The sequence below is a fragment of the Solanum lycopersicum genome, chromosome 12 (genome assembly GCF_036512215.1).
Source record: "Solanum lycopersicum chromosome 12, SLM_r2.1".
Lineage (NCBI taxonomy): Eukaryota > Viridiplantae > Streptophyta > Magnoliopsida > Solanales > Solanaceae > Solanum > Solanum lycopersicum.
Window position 1 is genome coordinate 26,137,486 of NC_090811.1, and position 18,473 is coordinate 26,155,958.

Below are 18,473 nucleotides of genomic sequence, written 5' to 3' on the forward strand. Positions count from 1 at the left end.
AGGTGGAATCCACTGGCTAGTTCCTATGCTAACAACATAGTTCGAAGATTAGGAGACATACGGAGAATACGTATCAACCTCGGTGGTAGTATCATCCCATGAGTCTTATATAGTGTGGAACAAGCTAATTGCTAGTATATCAGTGCTTTTCTCAACCTATTTATCTTTACATCTTTTAGAGTCAACTCAAACATTATGGAAGCTTGCTTGTAGTTATGAGTTTTACTTAACTCTTCGGATAACCAATCATCCGTTTCATTACTTGATGAAATGTAAATTTAACCTTAGATTATCATCATGGTGTTAACGAGACTTGTCTCACAATTATTAACACCCTTTTAATGTGAGTATCTTTACCGTATGTGTCTAGGTGTGAGTGAGACTTGTATAAATTCTTTTCACAACTCATTCTAGCCACTTTCATAAATCATAAACTTTTAATTATGTTATTGCTCACCTTATCTTGTTCAATGACATTTGGTATCTTTATACCACTCTTATGAATGTTATAAACTTTTTTCAATGTACTTACTTATATTCATGGTGCATTTGGACAGAGTAAGTTGGGACTTTTACCGATGATTGGCATACCCTTGATTATGAATTCATTGAGTTACATTGGTCATGCTTAATTTGGTATAACATAGTCCTTAGCCAATTTTCGTATTATATTTTTGGAAATACATTGTAAGCCAATTTATTTGCATAGACTAATTTTTCACATATTTTAGTAATGTAGAATATTGTTAGCCAATATATTGGCATAATCGAAACTTTAACTAGACAATGGTCATTTAAATATCATTAGCCAATTTTTTATGGAATGAAATAGTAAGCCAATTCTTTTCAACTTGTTGGACAATATATTGCTAGCCAATTTGATGGAAAAAATTAAACTTTAACTTTAAAAACTTTCATGACATTATCACAAGCCATATAATTTAATCCCATGAATATATTACTGTGATCTCCTCAACATAAAAAAGTCAACATTTAATAGTAGCTAACTTCATAATCGACATTTGACAAACTTCACATTCTTGAACACAATTAGGCATTAGATCATTCTTTATTTCACATGCATAATTCATCAATGATTCACCATCTATATACATACTAGACAATAGGCATAAGCATATTCACATAATTGAATCACAAATTGATATGCATAAGATCAAGATCATAATGTTATACATATGCTAAAATCAAATTTGTGAAAGAGCATAGGTTCATCATGCAATTGGATAGAAAATCACGTCCAAATCAGTAGATAATCATCAATACATTCATATGATGATTTTGAAATCGATTTATGTAAGAACCCATGTCTAGATTTAAGAAGGAGAACATTGATCATGAAATCTCTTTTGAGAATATTGATATCTCTACAAGTGAAAGGTTACTTAGAGATGAAGGATCACCACAACTTCGTCTAGTTGAAGACCTCTAAAACTTTATGATACATCCATGGAAATCCAAGCTCCATCATTTCTTGAGCTTCACCAACAATTGTGGTTTTTAGGGAGAATATTTTGAGGGGAAAAGGTTTAATTTCATTAGAGAGGATTAGGATGGGTTCTTCACGTTTTAAATTCCTAATATACACCAAAAACTAGCTAACTAAACCTATTAGAATCAGGTTAGAACGTGGGGTGAATTTCCCATTTACCCCTTAAATAAAACAAAGTGTAACGCACCAGTTGCACGACACAATTGACGACACAACTTACAGACCATAGGTCAATCAACAGGAAGGTTTGTGTCTTCCTCCTATTGGTCCTTGGCCTTGTATTTGGTAGAAAATTTCCCAGGCTATCTTTCCATCAACGAGACCCCACCAATAGGCCGTTGGTCAACCAAATGGCCTTCGTTTTATCCGTCTATTGACATTGCCAAGGCAGTGTCTCGACCATCCTTGGGTCCTTCTTGTGGGGCCTTTTACGGGGTCCTTTACAAGTCTTACCCAGATGTTTCCAAAGTAAATACAACCTATCAAAATTTGTAGACCTTCCACATAAGTTTTACCCAAAACAAACACCTAGGCTTGGCCCCATATAGACACATGTTGAGCATCTTAAGGGATATCTTTCGAATGCCTTGGACGTTCTTGGTCGTTTTACCTTCAAACTTATAGAAACTCCTTATACATTTTAAGACTTAAAAATATCATTACACTAAATATATAAACATCCCTGAACACGTGAGGCACATAGGTGACTAGTCGTCGATTGTTTTGGTCATCCCTTGATGTTCGACTTCCAAATCACTTCAAAATTAACACACTTCCTATAAACCATATTATAAGTCATTTTAGGACCTTACAACCTTAATAAAAACATGTTAGTTTCTAGACACCCGATCTTATTTTGGAATCTTACCGGATTGAATCTAATTGTTGAAGAATTCATGATGAACAGTGATCCCCCAACCCTATTTTAAGAATTTATGTTGAATTGGTAAATGATGATATAATTGACTTAGTTCTTGTCACTAAAATAAAGAGAAGATACATTTATATTTTCTAAATTCATATTATGATGTTCAAGTGTCACAAATAAATTTACGGACATTTATTTTATATTTGGACGAAATGTCATAAATTGTAGTGTCGGATATTTTTCCCGACATTTAGGTAATTGTTGGAAAGAATTTGTGAAATTAAGCTAAATGTTGAAAATAATTCGCATTATACTTTGCATCATATGTGTAAATGTTAGTATGATTATTACGACATTTATTTTTTTACATTTATTTGTATGTCGATAAAAAATATATGTCATTTATTTTTTGTAATTAGTTTAATTTTAGTATGAGATATATGACATTGATTTCTACATTTAGTTATATAAGATATATTACAATTATTTTTAACATTTAGGTAAATATTGGTATGACATATATATGATATTTACGTAAAAGTCAATATGGAATATGACATTTATTTTGGAAATTCAAGTAAATGTCGATATGGGTAAAATGAAATTTATTATTACGGCATTTATGAAATGTCACATAAACTTTCAAACATTTCGATTCTTTGTTTGTGAAAAAATTTCAAGACACTTACTTGTGACCTTTATAAAATGTCACATTGAAATTTGTGACACTTTAGTTAATGTCAGCAAATCTTATTATTGAATGTCACAAAAATAGGTGACATTATTTCATATTTTCTAAATATCATATTAATATTCTAATATCCCTATCAAGTTTGATCAAAGATCCCAGAAACATCTACGTACAGTTTTTCCCAAGACACAAATATTAACAAACAATTTGTGCATTTTAAATTGTCTTCTTCATGATAAGAAAGAAATATTATATAAAATAAATATTTTCTAATATTATTGTTATATCCAATTTAAACCGAGTCATAATAGTGTATGACATTTCGTTAAATTTACCAGATGTCACTTCCTCTTGCTTTCTTTGCGATTTATATTCGATTGGAGTTCTCTAGGAAGCAAGAAACACAAGTGAAAATCTATATGTAAGTTTTGAGTCTTTTAATGACTCTAATCTAATTTAAGACTCTTTGACTCTGTTGTGTACATGCAATCAAAAGATAGGAAAGACAATTTTAAGAACTCAAAATTAAAAAATATAAAGCAAGTGACCTAGAAAGGATTCAAACAGTAATCAAACTTACAATATCCAGTGTAGTATTCAAAAATTTTGTATTCCTAAAATATAGGAATTTAGACGAGTCAGCTGGTCACACTTAGTATGTAAAGGAATGAGAAATGGGGTCAATTTCTATAAAAATAACTCAATATGTATAAACAGTAACAGCTAACTATATCACAAGAAGAAAGGCTAACACCATTAATGTCATTTACTATAATCAAAACAAATTTCAAGATTTTGCAAATGCATTTCAAGAGTAGAATACGTCTACTCAGAAAAATTCACGTTGGTAAAGGATGAAGAACATTCATTGATATATATTCTAGCTTCTAAACTATATTTAGGAGATGGTAAACAAAATATTTTAGAAGGCGAGACTTATGAATACCAAAGAGAGAATAACACATAATGTCGACGCATACTATACATTATACTATCAGAAATAAAATAAAACAAAAACAAATCTAACCTTCTTGTGGGCAGTGAACTAGGCCGTCAATAAAAGATGTACACTCATTTTTCCAAAAAGTTGAGCAAATCAGAGAGTAGAATATAAAATGTTATAAAAATTGTGTTCTTGTGAGTTTTAAATTTTTTTGTCTGATTTCCCTTACTAGCAGAACAAAAACTCATCTCGATCAATAGCTAAAGGGCAACTATTTTTAGGAGATAAAGGCGTGAAGTTTGGGAGAAATTTGAACGGTTTACTTGAGTCAAAAGACATGTTTGAAATTTGAATGAAAAGGTTGTTGAATCCGCCTTCTTTGTAGAGAAATAAGAGGTTTTAAAAGTTCTTGGGACTCATGTTTAACTGAATCTTTGGAGGTAAGAAAGCTGTCGAGACTTGCACGAAAAAGGAATGGTTAAAGTCGGCCATTGTTGAAAAATGTATGTGTTTCTTCCACAAAATAGTAGAAGTAGAAAACATTTATGTTTCAAACTTTTAGCGGCTGATTTGAAGTATGAAAAATCGGGATAGGTTGAGGTTAATGGACCAATTCTTTCAGTTGGGATGCTATGTTTGGGTTGAAAATTGGGCAGATTGACATCAAATAAATTGTAACGACCTGTTTAGTCGTTTTGAGTAGCAGACTTCAATTCTGGAAAAACTTGCAGAAGCGACGGACCCCACGACGGACCGTCATAGGCACGACGGACCGTCGCAGGGTCTCGTTTCAAAACACTTAGAAAATCTGAAATTGGGTACTGAAAATCGACTCTCTGAACTTCGTGACGGAATGGAAGGATGAACCGTCACAGGCGCGACGGACTGTCACGGAGACTTCAGTGAAAATCCATTCTCTGAACTTTGCGACGACCTGCAGGACGGACCATCGCAGGCACGACGGCCCGTCACAAGTTGCGCAAATCCCAGGCAGAGTCGGATTTCTGGTGAAGTTTTAAGGGACGTTTTTGGACTATTCTTTCCTTAATTATAGATTTCGTGGGGTTATATTAATAACTAAAATTCTTGAGGGGTTAAAAGAGGTAACCCTAAGTTAATTAGTGGGGTATTATTGCCATCTTTTATTCTTAATTATATACTAATTAGGGTAAAAGAAAGAGGGTTTGAATAAAGAAAATAGAAAGAACAAGAGAGAGGATCGAACGAGAAGGGAGAAACAAAGCTTTGGGAAAATTCTTGCTTGATTCAACTCTTCGGTGGAGGTAGGTTATGGTTTTCATGCTTATATAGTAAACTCTTAATAGAGAATGATATGTATTGGTAGTATTGTAAAACCCTGCTACGTGCTTAATTGTATGCATGCATGAACGTGATTATATAATTGGGATTATATTAAGCATGATGAAGCTATTGAATCCCAAATCTTGATAAAAACCTAATCTCTTGTTAATGATGATGCCTTGGTGAGAAAGAAGGCTTGATGAACTAAAGTAATGAGATTGATGATGCCTTGGTGAGAAAGAAGGCTTGATGAACTGATAGAAAGAGATTAGGGGATCGGGTGTCACGAACCGACACGTAGATTTAGGGGATCGGGTGTCACCAATCGACACGTAGATTTAGGGGATCGGGTGTCACGAACCGACACAAGAGGGTTAATGAATATGAGGGAGCGGAGTTTGAACCTCTCTAGCCAGTGGGCATCTAAAAGCTTGCAAGTGAGCTAAGCTTCCCATGCTTCCCGCCTTTCTACTTAAAGCATCCGCTACAACATTCGCCTTCCCCGGATGATACAAGATAGTGATATCGTAGTCCTTTAGTAACTCCATCCATCTCCTCTGTCTTAAGTTCAAATCTTTCTGAGTAAAGACATACTGAAGGCTACGATGATCCGTATAGATCTCACACTTAACCCCATATAAATAGTGTCTCCATTGTTTTAATGCAAACACTACCGCGGCCAATTCCAAATCATGAGTGGGATAGTTACGTTCATGCACTTTTAATTGTCTTGAAGAATAAGCAATCACACTCTTCTCTTGCATTAGTACTGCACCCAAACCAGAATAGGATGCATCACAATAAACAATGAAGTTCTTACCCTCTACTGGCAAGGTAAGGATAGGTGCGGTAGTCAACAAGGTCTTGAGCTTCTGAAAGCTTTCCTCACATTCGTCCGACCATACAAATGGAACATTCTGCTTAGTTAAGTTCGTCAATTAGGAAGCAATAGAAGAGAATCCCTTGACAAATCAGCGGTAGTAGCTAGCTAACCCAACAAAGCTCCTTATTTCTGACACATTAGTGGGTCTTACCCAATTCTTCACTGTTTCAATCTTAGAAGGATCCACCATCACTCCTTCCTTAGAAACCACGTGCCCCAAGAAGGACACTGCATCTAGCCAAAACTCACACTTAGAGAACTTGGCATAAAGCTTTTTCTCCCTTAACATTTCCAATACCATTCTCAAATGCTCTTCATGTTCCTTCTTGCTCTTTGAGTATACCAATATATCATCAATAAATACGATCACGAAGAGGTCCAAATATGGCTTAAAAATCCCGTTCATCAAGCTCATGAACGCAGCAGGGGCATTCGAAAGACCAAAAGACATCACTACAAATTCGTAATGCCCATACCTCTTTCGAAAAGCAGTCTTTGGCACATCCGTTGCCCGTATTTTCAATTGATGATAACCGGATCTCAAGTCAATCTTAGAGAAGACACAAGCACCTTGTAACTGATCGAACAAGTCATCAATGCGAGGAAGAGGGTACTTGTTCTTAATAGTTACTTTATTCAGTTGTCTGTAGTCTATGCACATCCGAAAACTCCCATCCTTCTTCTTTACAAACAAAACCGGAGCACCCTAAGGAGATGCACTTGGTCTAATGAAGCCTTTGTTCAATAACTCTTGAAGTTGTGCTTTTAACTCTCTTAACTCCGCGGGAGCCATTCTATAAGGGGGTATAGAAATGGGGCGAGTACCGGGTTCAAGATCAATACAGAAGTTAATATCCCTATCCGGTGGCATACCAGGAAGATCTGCAGGGAACACATCCAGAAACTCACGAACTACCGAAACCGACTCAATCGAAGGTACTTGGGTAGTGTCATCCTTGAGATGTGCCAAGAAAGCTAAACACCCTTTACTAATCATTTTCTTAGCACGAAGAAAGGAGACGATGCGGACCGGATTTGAAGTGTAGTCACCCTCCCACACTAACGGGTCTGTCCCAGGCTTGGCTAACGTCACCGTTTTAGCATTACAATCCAAGATTGCAAATTGCGGAGAAAGCCAAGTCATACCCAGAATCACATCAAAATCGTCCTTTTCTAAGATAACCAAATCTACATAGGTGTTGCTCCCCACAAAGTTCACCAGACAAGACCTATACACCTTTTCAACTACCACAGACTCACCCACCAGAGTAGAAACACGAATAGGCATATCAAGTAATTCACAATGTAAATTTAGACCATTAGAAAATGAGGAAGATACATAGGAAAACGTGGATCCAGGATCAAACAATACAGAAGCCATGCAATCACAAACCAGAAGATTACCTGTGATGAAAGCATCAGATGCCTCCGCTTCAGACCGCCCAGGGAAAGCGTAACAATGGGCCCTATCGTTCGTCTGTCCGTTGCCCCTACCATGTTGTGATGTAGTGGCCCCAGTTTGCCCATTACCTCTGCTGTTTTGGTGACCACCATTACCTCGACCACCACGTCCTCCAGAATAACGGCCTCTACCATGACCACCTCTACCTCTAGCTATTGGGGGTCTATAACTTGGTCTGGGACAATTTCTCCTAATATGTCCAATCTCCCCACACCCATAACATTCTCTGGAGTCAATCATAGGCTCCTCGGAGAAGTGTTGACCAGTCTGAGGTGGTTTCCCAACTACAGTCTGTAGTGAAGACTGAATTGGTCGGGCTGAGTAACTTCCCGAACCCTGTCCTCTAGTGTAAGAACCATTAAACTCACCTCCCTTTCGAAGCCTTTTTGATGTCGATGTTGTGGTGAAGTCGTCTGGCTTCACTCCTTCCACTTCTATCACAAAGTTTACCACTTCTTGGAAGGATTTGGCCGTTGCCGCTACCTGTAAGGCCAAAATCCGCAATTCTGACCTCAACACCGGCGAATCCGCTCTTGAGGACTGAAACAGAGTTGAGTGGCATATCTTGATAGTGCACGGAACATAGCCTCATAAGCATTAACCGACATCCTACCTTGCTCTAGGCTCAGGAACTCATCCCTTTTCCTATCCCTCAAAGTCCGGGGGATATACTTCTCCATAAACAAGCTAGAGAACGAGGCCCAAGTCATAGGTGGTGCCTCTATTGGTTGACACTCAATATGTGACCGCCACCACATTTTGGCGTTCCCTTGAAACTGATAAGTCACAAACTCCACACCAAACCGTTCTACTATACCCACCTTGTGTAGTAGCTCGTGACAGTCAACCAGAAAATCATAAGCATCCTCCGATTCAGCACCCTTGAAGACCGGAGGTTTCAATTTCAAGAACTTACTGAAAAGTTCATGCTGATCACTTGTCATTACAGGCCCTGTAGTAAGACGTGGAAATGTGCCTATTTTCAATGGAACATCCATGCGGGGAGCCATAGTAGCCGCATGTTGTACCTCCGGAGCCTGAGGTGCTGGTGCAGAAAACACTAGGGGTGTCTGGCCCTGATCAGATAACCCGCTAAGATAAGCCAGAACCTGATTGATCATCTCTGGGGTAGGTTGGGGTGGCAATCCCTCATTTTGCACTTGTTCATTCACCCCATCCTCCCCCTCTCTTATCACTTCCTCAGTCGGTGGAGGAGTCACCGCCCTAGTACCAGATGGGCTAGGTACTCGTCCTCTTCCTCTAGAGGATGTCCTCCCACGACCTCTACCACGGCCCCTTGCCGCTGTTCTCCCTCGAGCCACAGCCCCAGTGGCTGGCTCAGTTGTTTCTTGTCTGTCCAGTGTTGGTGTTGGCGTAGTCGTTGCTCTAGTTCTAACCATCTGCGAAAGAGAGTGAAGATGGTCAGATACCAATTCGTATCGCCTAGAAACCAATTGGACTCAAGTAGTAGCACGAAAGAAAGAATGAAAGAGTGAATTTTTTTTCCTAAAGTCTTATAGTCTCTCTAAGAAAAGTAAAGGCGTCCCCCTACCGTTCCTTAAGACTCTACTAGACGTGTTCTTGTGTGATAAGACCAACGAACCTAATGCTCTGATACTAAGTTTGTCACGACCCAAATCCGGGCCGCGACTGGCACCCACACTTACCCTCCTATGTGAGCGAAGCAACCAATCTAAACCTTAACATTTCAATGTAATAACAACAGCAAGTAATGCGGAAGACTTAAACTCATTAATAAAAACCAATTCAATAACTATCAATATTCAACATCTATTATTCCCAAAACCTGGAAGTCATCATCACAAGAACATCTACTTTAAACTACTAATTCTAAGAGTTTCTAAGAAGCTAAAAATACATAAGAAGCTAGTCCATGCCGGAAGTTCAAGGCATCAAGACATGAAGGAGAAGATCCAGTCCAAGCTAGAAGCGTTAGCTCACCCTGAAGATCCGGTGTGACGAAGACTGACTTGAGTTACTGTTGAGTCGAAGATGACGGCACGTTTGCTGCACTCCACAAATAACAAGAAGAAAAACATAAAATTAGGGGTCAGTACAAAACACGGGTACTGAGTAGATATCACCGGCCAACTCAAAATAGGGAACAGTATATATCAATATTATCGTAAATCAACTAGAAAACTCAACATGTAGCAACAACAAGTATTATATCATTAACAATTACCATCAAGTTCACACATGAGGACTCAAGCCTCAATACCATACTCTTTTGGGAATCATGTTCATTAGATTGAGTATATTAACATCTTTCAAGATTCATTATCTTTATTTCTCTTGTGTCGTCACGTGACACTCCGCTCCCTCATATTCATTAATCCTCTTGTGTCGGTACGTGACACTCTGATCCCCTAAATCTACGTGTCGGTTCGTGACACCCGATCCCCTAAATCTACGTGTCGATTCGTGACACCCGATCCCCTAAATCTACATGTCGGTTCGTGACACCCGATCCCCTAAATCTACGTGTCAGTTCGTGACACCCGATCCCCTAATCTCTTTCTATCAGTTCATCAAGCCTTCTTTCTCACCAAGGCATCATCAATCTCATTACTTTAGTTCATCAAGCCTTCTTTCTCACCAAGGCATCATCATTAACAAGAGATTAGGTTTTTATTTTGGGATTCAATAGCTTCATCATGCTTAATATAATCACAATTATATAATCACGTTCATGCATGCATACAATTAAGCACGTAGCAGGGTTTTACAATACTACCAATACATATCATTCTCTATTAAGAGTTTACTAAGAAAGCATGAAAACCATAACCTACCTCCACCGAAGAGTTGAATCAAGCAAGAATTTTCCCAAAGCTTTGTTTCTCCCTTCTCGTTCGATTCTCTCTCTTGTTCTTTCTATTTTTTTATTCAAACCCTCTTTCTTTTACCCTAATTAGTATATAATTAAGAATAAAAGATGGCAATAATACCCCACTAATTAACTTACGGTTACCTCTTTTAACCCCTCAAGAATTTTAGTTATTAATATAACCCCACGAAATCTATAATTAAGGAAAGAATAGTCCAAAAACGTCCCTTAAAACTTCACCAGAAATCCGACTCTGCCTGGGATTTGCACAACTTGTGATGGGCCGTCGTGCCTGCGACGGTCCGTCCTGCAGGTCGTCGCAAAGTTCAGAGAATGGATTTTCACTGAAGTCTCCGTGACGGTCCGTTGCGCCTGTGACGGTCCGTCCTGCCATTCCGTCACGAAGTTCAGAGAGTCGATTTTCAGTACCCAATTTCAGATTTTCTAAGTGTTTTGAAACGAGACCCTGCGACGGTCCGTCGTGCCTATGACGGTCCGTCGTGGGGTCCGTCGCTTCTGCCAGTTTTTTCAGAATTGAAGTCTGCTACACAAAACGACTAAACAGGTCATTACAAGGGCTGCAAATTTTACCAGATTTGAGATTCAATTAGGACATACTTTGATGACTTTTTCTTTGATTAAAGGATAAATTAGCTATGTAGTCAAAATCCCTAACATAGTTTTTAGAAACATCTACACATTAAAATAATTATTAAAAAGGTCAATAATGTCAACAGTTTTAGAAAATAAATTGTATTCTAATATTAATTATTTACCTTCCTTTTATTTTTGATATTAGGCAACTAATAAAAGACTTCATAAGTAATTTTTCTCTCTATTTTTTTTACCCAAATTATATGATTCTCTTTCTCTTTTTTCCCCTTCTCTCTCAGGATTTCTTCCATTGTTTTATAGCTTCTTCACTATAATAAGGAAATACCCGGTCGTCGTGGGTACATTCCAAAGAACATTCACGGAGCAGTAGTTGAGATTCCAGAGCACAAAGAGGACTACCAAGATATGCCTTCTGATAAAGCGTTAACAGAGAAGTAGCTTGATAACTTGTTGTAGTCAACCCTTGCATCTTAGTGAATTCATATATTATTCTATGCATAAAATTTTTCTACTTCTTCAATTTTGATTTTAAAATGGTTATTGAATGAATATTCGATAATAGATTTGGATCGTATTTTTTCTGCTGAATCTTCACTTGGAGATCTTCATAGGTTACTTTTTGAATATTGTATTTAAATGTTACATTGTCAGTGAGGTATTCAATTTGGTTAATCTATAATATGTTTGGGATACAAAAAGTGATTGATCGATTTTTTTTGTCTGTTTAGTGCTTGGAGTATAAAGTAATTTTAAATCCTATTTAGTAGATGTTCTATAAGTTAGACATTCCATACGATATTATTAGAATATATAAAAAATAAGAAAAATATTTTTGTAAAACAATACAAGTTTTATTGTTACTATGATTGCAAATTTGTATACTTTCATAACTGAAATACAAATGTTTTTTAGAATTTTAGGTAAAAAATATAGAAGTCAATGTTTTGCCTTTGTAAATGAACAAGAGTTTACATAACTATATTGATACAAATATGCTTCTCAAGTAACTACAAATCAAATTGATATACCCATTGGTCTGAATACAAACTAATAAAGAAATATAAATGTCATTATCCAAAGTCAAACATGAAAAAATACACATATCATGCATATTTGAATGAATACAATCAATTACTTTTGAAATTGTTATTGATGAAAATTTTAAGTGATATGTTACATTATTAAAAAATATCATCTGCCATGATTTTCTCCTTTTTGTTATTAAAAAAATGTATTCTTTCTGATCAAAGATATTAAAAAAAATAATCTAGAATAACAAAGTAAAATATTGACATTCTTAATAAATATTGAAAATGTTGATATAAGATCCCATTAAATGCTAAAAAGATTGAGACTTGTAAAAATTTCTCTTCTTTAAATTAACTCCTCTCAGCTATTATTATATATATTACGTAAAAGTTCAAAAAGTAAGAAGCTTTAAAGAAAGTAACGACATGCTATTTTAAACAAGACGAAATTTAAATAAAAGTAGTAATATTGATAATAAAAAATATAATTTTAAAAAAGAAAAATCATAAAAATAATAAAATTTAAAATAATTACGCTTGCAATAGAGATAAATAGGAAATAATAGTGAATTGTAAAGCATTCGACTTATTAACAGTTAAGAAGCTCACCAAAATAAATTAGAAGAAAGGAGAGACAAAATTTGGTGTAAACAATTATAATTATAGAACAAAATAGAAATATAATAAGTTTTCTATGAATGTAAACAATGTGAAAACAAATTACTTTACTGTCTGAACTAAAAGTGAGATTTAACAAAATGCAATAATCTCAACATAAAACCAACCAATTAATTTCTAATTCAAAAGAAATTAAAATCTCAAGTAAATCTGCACTAAATCATTTGGAAATCATCAATCCGAAAGTGAAGCATGTTGAAGTTTATACTTGACCCCAATTTCTTTAAAAATCCACAGAAGAAATGTAAATAAGAAAATTGTAACCATACAACGATAAAAATTAGATCCCCATTATGTAGAACAAATTTGAATATCAAAAATGACTAATTCAATTTTTCTAAAAACAATAATATTAAGGAATTGATGCAAAAGCAGTAATAATATACATGATATTTTTGAACCTCTTACAATATCGTTTTGACTTTTAATTTTTTTAAGTATAAAATTCTAAATAAAACTTAAACTCTTTTTAAAAAATCAATAACCAATTATTGAGATAATTAATTTATTAAAATATGAATTGATTGAAATTACTGTCAAGTTCTTACAGTAAAATTAATGTAATAAACAATACAACATACATGTACATTAAAATAAAATTATAACTGTACAAATTACACCGATAATATAAGAGGAGCATGCTTAGATTATTCGATCTAAATCTTTAGATAGAAGTTAGATCCATTTATGAAAAACAAATATTATGAAGGAAATGAATATTTTTTATTCAAGAAAAAGTAGATCTTAAAGTAATAATCAAATTTCCTATAAGCACTAAATTAGAAGTAATATATAAAATACAAAATACTATACATATCTTAAGAACAACCTTTACCTAGAAAATTAATATCTTTATTATACAATGAAGTCTCGTTTGTTGTGATAGATAAGAGGAATTAACCCAGGGATAACTTTTTAGTGACCTTTAATTCATTGTGTAGTTGGAATAGTAGGAACAACTTATCCCAGGATTAACAATTAGTCCAGGGATAAAATTATTCTTCATGGGGAGGTATAACAATCCTAGGATACGTTATCCTAGGATCAGTGGCGGCCCTACAAATGGTCTCGACACCCCTTTATCGGAAAATTACATTGTATATAGTGATCAAATTTTCGTTTAATAATATAAATACAAAAATTGAAACAAGTTGAAGGTTTAGTCTATTGGTTAGGGTCTTGAAAACCTTCCATGAGGTCATGTGTTCAAGCCCTACTTGACTAATTATAATTTTATTTACTATAACTATCAACACGCCTAAATGAAAATCCTAAGTCTACCATTGCCTTGGATGGATAAGGTGGGTAAATTATAAAAAATACCACCTCAGACTCTCTGTTATACACCACTTTTACATGCAAACATATTATCATATTTTTAAACAATATTTATAATCATATTCACAACATTAATTATTAGTTGTTTTTATGACAAATATATTCTTCTATTAAAATTTGACATTTTATAATCACAAATTTTGTTTATGAATATATTGTAAGTTGAACTTATTTGCGTAATTGTTATGTTTATTTATATTTTATTTCTCTTTAAAATGTTCACTCCACTACAAAATTAGATAGTTTTTATTAAATAGTTTATTACTAACTAAAATGTTTTCTATAACTAAATTGTAGAAAACATAAATAATTAGTTTTCATTTTCTTTAATAAACATAAAATTAAAAGTCTTAATTTTAAAGCTAAATAAGATGAAAGTTTAACTTTCAAACTAAAAAAGAGCAAAGTTTTATTTTTAAGCTAAATAAGATGAAAATCATATTTTAAGCTAGAAAAGAAGAACATTTCATTTTAAAGCTAAATAAGACAAAAGTATTATGTTTAAGTTAAAAAGATGACAATTTAATTTTTGAAATATACGACACAACAATGAAAATGCACAAACAAAAATACTTAAGATAAATAAGATAGAAATAATATTTTTTAGAATGAATAACTAATGCTTGCAAAGAAAAAGCTGAAAAAAGAACATAAGGTGAGGGTTTTTTTGTAAACAAACAACTTATTCTAAAAAATAATAAACTGGATATTGGTTTGAATAGGAAAAACAAAAAAAAACAATAAAAACTAGATCCAACATAATTTATCCCAGCATAACATATCTTAAAATAACTAATTCTAGCATAGTATTCAAATTAAACGACCCCTAAAAAGTGATCATTTCTTTGGTAACGAAATTCATAAACATGTACTTCAATATGATTTAGGAGTTATAATTACCAAAAATCATTGGAATAACAAAAATTTAAATAATAATATATTTTTTTATGTCACACCAGGAGTGTGCACCCTAGATGCAACCGGCATCGGCGTCCTCTTAGTGGACTCGAACAAGCCTCTTAGTATTCGTCATAACATGTCATAAGTTAAGATTTGCAGAAAATTTAAAACATTTGCATTTTATTTGAAATATACTTAGACTTCATACTTAACGTTCATAAAGACATAAGATATCCAAAAATCTGTCCCACATATATAAAACCATCTAATAGTACAAATCTGGACTTAGCATATTAATAAAAATTATTCCATATTGGCCTTACTGCAAAAAGAATCCAATGAACATAATGGAGATTGAGTATTCTTAAAACTACTAAAAATCTGCATAAGTTAGAATACGTTAGATAGCATCCCCAAACATGAGAACCTAGCAAGACATAGAGAAAGAGTTACACACTTCTTCAAATCAACATCCTTATACTTCAATGGTCGTAACTAACAGTTGTAGTAATATTATGTAATGGGGTTAGTACATAACATGTACTAAGTATGGTTATATGCACATAACATATAAGGACATGCATGAAAAAGGATCATTTATCATTTCTTTAGAAAAAATGTTAAGTCATGTGAAAGTCATCAATACACATACAATATAACATATACAAGTTAAAGATTTCATCAACATACAACATGATCATAATCGAAGACATATTATCATAGAGTCATGTTAACATTCATATTCAATAGATTACAAATTCATTGCATACAAAATACGTATCAATGATCCCATACCCTACCTACAAGTGCAATTTTCATCTGAAGCCCCATAACCCCATACAACCAAGTAGATAAGACAAGAGACCATGAGTAAAGCTTTGCTTCATATAATTGTAACATAAGTACTCATCACTTCAGTTAACGCAATAACATATTCATCCTAATTACCAACAACATATATGAGTAACATCATATATCATAAACATATATCTATCATGTTATCAAATTACATAAGAGCAATCTCCTAGGACTTTTTTTAGAGTCAACTTTTGTAATGTCTTGGTAGAGTCCCATACCCCTACCTTTACTAAGTAAACTCCTCAAGTCACCCTAGTTAGAGTTCACTTAGTTGTATTTCATTTTACATGAGGGAACATTCCCCTTAACCGACATAGACCATGTGAGATAAACATTGAATCCGGTGTCTTAAAGCCCCACATCGAAAGAAGGTGGTCTGCCGGCAAAAGTAGAACCAAACATGACATAGCTTTCTAGGTGAATTCACTAGCTTGTATCCTATAGTGGAAAAATAGTTCAAGAATGAGGTGATGTATTAGAGATCAATAGTTCCACATTACATGGAAGCCTCAATCTGATGAGATTAATTGCAAATCTACCTTCTAACAAGAGAAGGGACACCTCTCATATCTAGTAATAGAGACCCTTACATGAATAACCTTTAACTTGTACTTTATCACAAACATATCATAGGTTATAGGATATTAACTCCTTGTTTAAACTTGATCATGAGCTCTTTAGAGATTAGATGAGAATTTCTTTTCATTCCAACCATTTGTTTGTGAGATTAACATAACATGGTCATCTTGGATAAATCATTCAAAATAATGTCGTAACTTGAACCTATCGTGTTCATTTAAAGATCTCACAATTATCATGTTCATAGCACAACATATACACATAACAACGTCATACATAATTCCAGAACATAGCATCATGATTTATTCGCTAACCTAAACATTTTTGAGTAATAAAAACTTTAGAAGACTAACCTCATTCTTCCAAGAAAATTATTCATGAACTTAGTTAAACATACAACATTCATAATCATAACATAGTTAAATACTTAATAGCATAACCAAGAAAAACACTTCAAATCATACACAAGATCAATGCATAATGTAATGTAATGGAAAGGGGCATTTAAGAGTTCATTCTAGTCTTAATTCCAATACATACGTTTTCATATTGTTAGATAGTAGTTACAATCATACGAAACCATCATATAGATAAGAACATGCTTCATACGACTTTCAAACCTACTAACCACATACTCATAAATTTGTGTGAAATAGACAATGAAAAACACTTACTTTTCATTGAAAATCAGAATTCTAGGGTTGGGAAGAAAAGTCCATTTTTTATAGTAAAAACCCTAGTATTTGAAATTCTTGAAAACCATTTCTTGAAAGGACCTCTTGGGGAAAGAAATCCCATGAGTGAAAAACCCTTACCTTATAGTTTAAGAATCCACGAAACACTAGTATTTGAAATTCTTGAAAAACTTGAAGTCTTTGTCTTTTTACATAATATTTTCTTGTTCTTCAATGGAGTTTGGAAAAGAGAGGTTTCTTGGGAGAGATGAAAGAATTTTTGTTTTGAATCTGATATGGAAGTGTAAAAGTGGTCTAAAACTGACTTAACATCTATATATAGTCATCCTATAAATTACCCAAAAGGCACTCCACGTAAATGAGTCTTTTTAAGAAGTTAAATTACCAAAAATACGACTTTAACGACTCTGGGTGTAGCTGGGTTTCGCAAGGCCAAATCTCGTCATTTTAATAAAATTTTGAGTTGAGGCAGTGAGGTAAGTGTCAGCCTCGCGTCGCAAGGCTGCCTCTCGAATTTTGAGGTAGTGACCAACGTGTCGGGCTCGCGTCTCACACCTCGACTCTAATTCTTCTTGCTCGCAGGCTGCCAAGTAGCCCGCCCGCCTGTAACAACCCTAAAAATTGATATGCTAAGTAATGCTTAATGTGTCTAGAAAGCCTACGATTAGACCAGGTTCAGTTGGATTGATGCACGTAGAACCAGACCTCTAAATCCTTGCGAAAGTCAAGCCAACTTACTTGGGGAGTTAGTTGAACTAGGAAAGTTTGGGTTCAACCTTTTAGGGTTACCGAATATGAAGATTTACTCGGATGAGTCTTTACCGGACTTAGAAAGGGGAAATCTTAAGTCAGGAGGGTCTAGGGGTAAAATGGTCTTTTTCTAGGCTAAGGGTTGTATCTTTATTACCCTAAATATGTAATTTATTATTTAATTAATAATGTGGAGGGGCAATTTGTGGAGAGAGGGCCGAAAATTGGCTTTTTGAGTGAAGTCCTGGTCTAACCAGGTTCGAACCTAGGTAGAAGCAATGATTTGAATTGTTTTTATTTAAATTGGTAAATTAACCTTGTTAATCTATATTTATTTTATGATTTAATAAAAATGAAAATCAAATTTTTGTAAAAAGTTAAGGAGATTCCTTACCTAGGTCTAAACTACTTTTACGTTTCACTCTCACACGTCTATCTCACTTCACGATCATTCTCTCTTCTTTTATTCACGTTCTCTTATACAAAATAACTTTAAAAAACACAAAAATTGACCAAAATTCT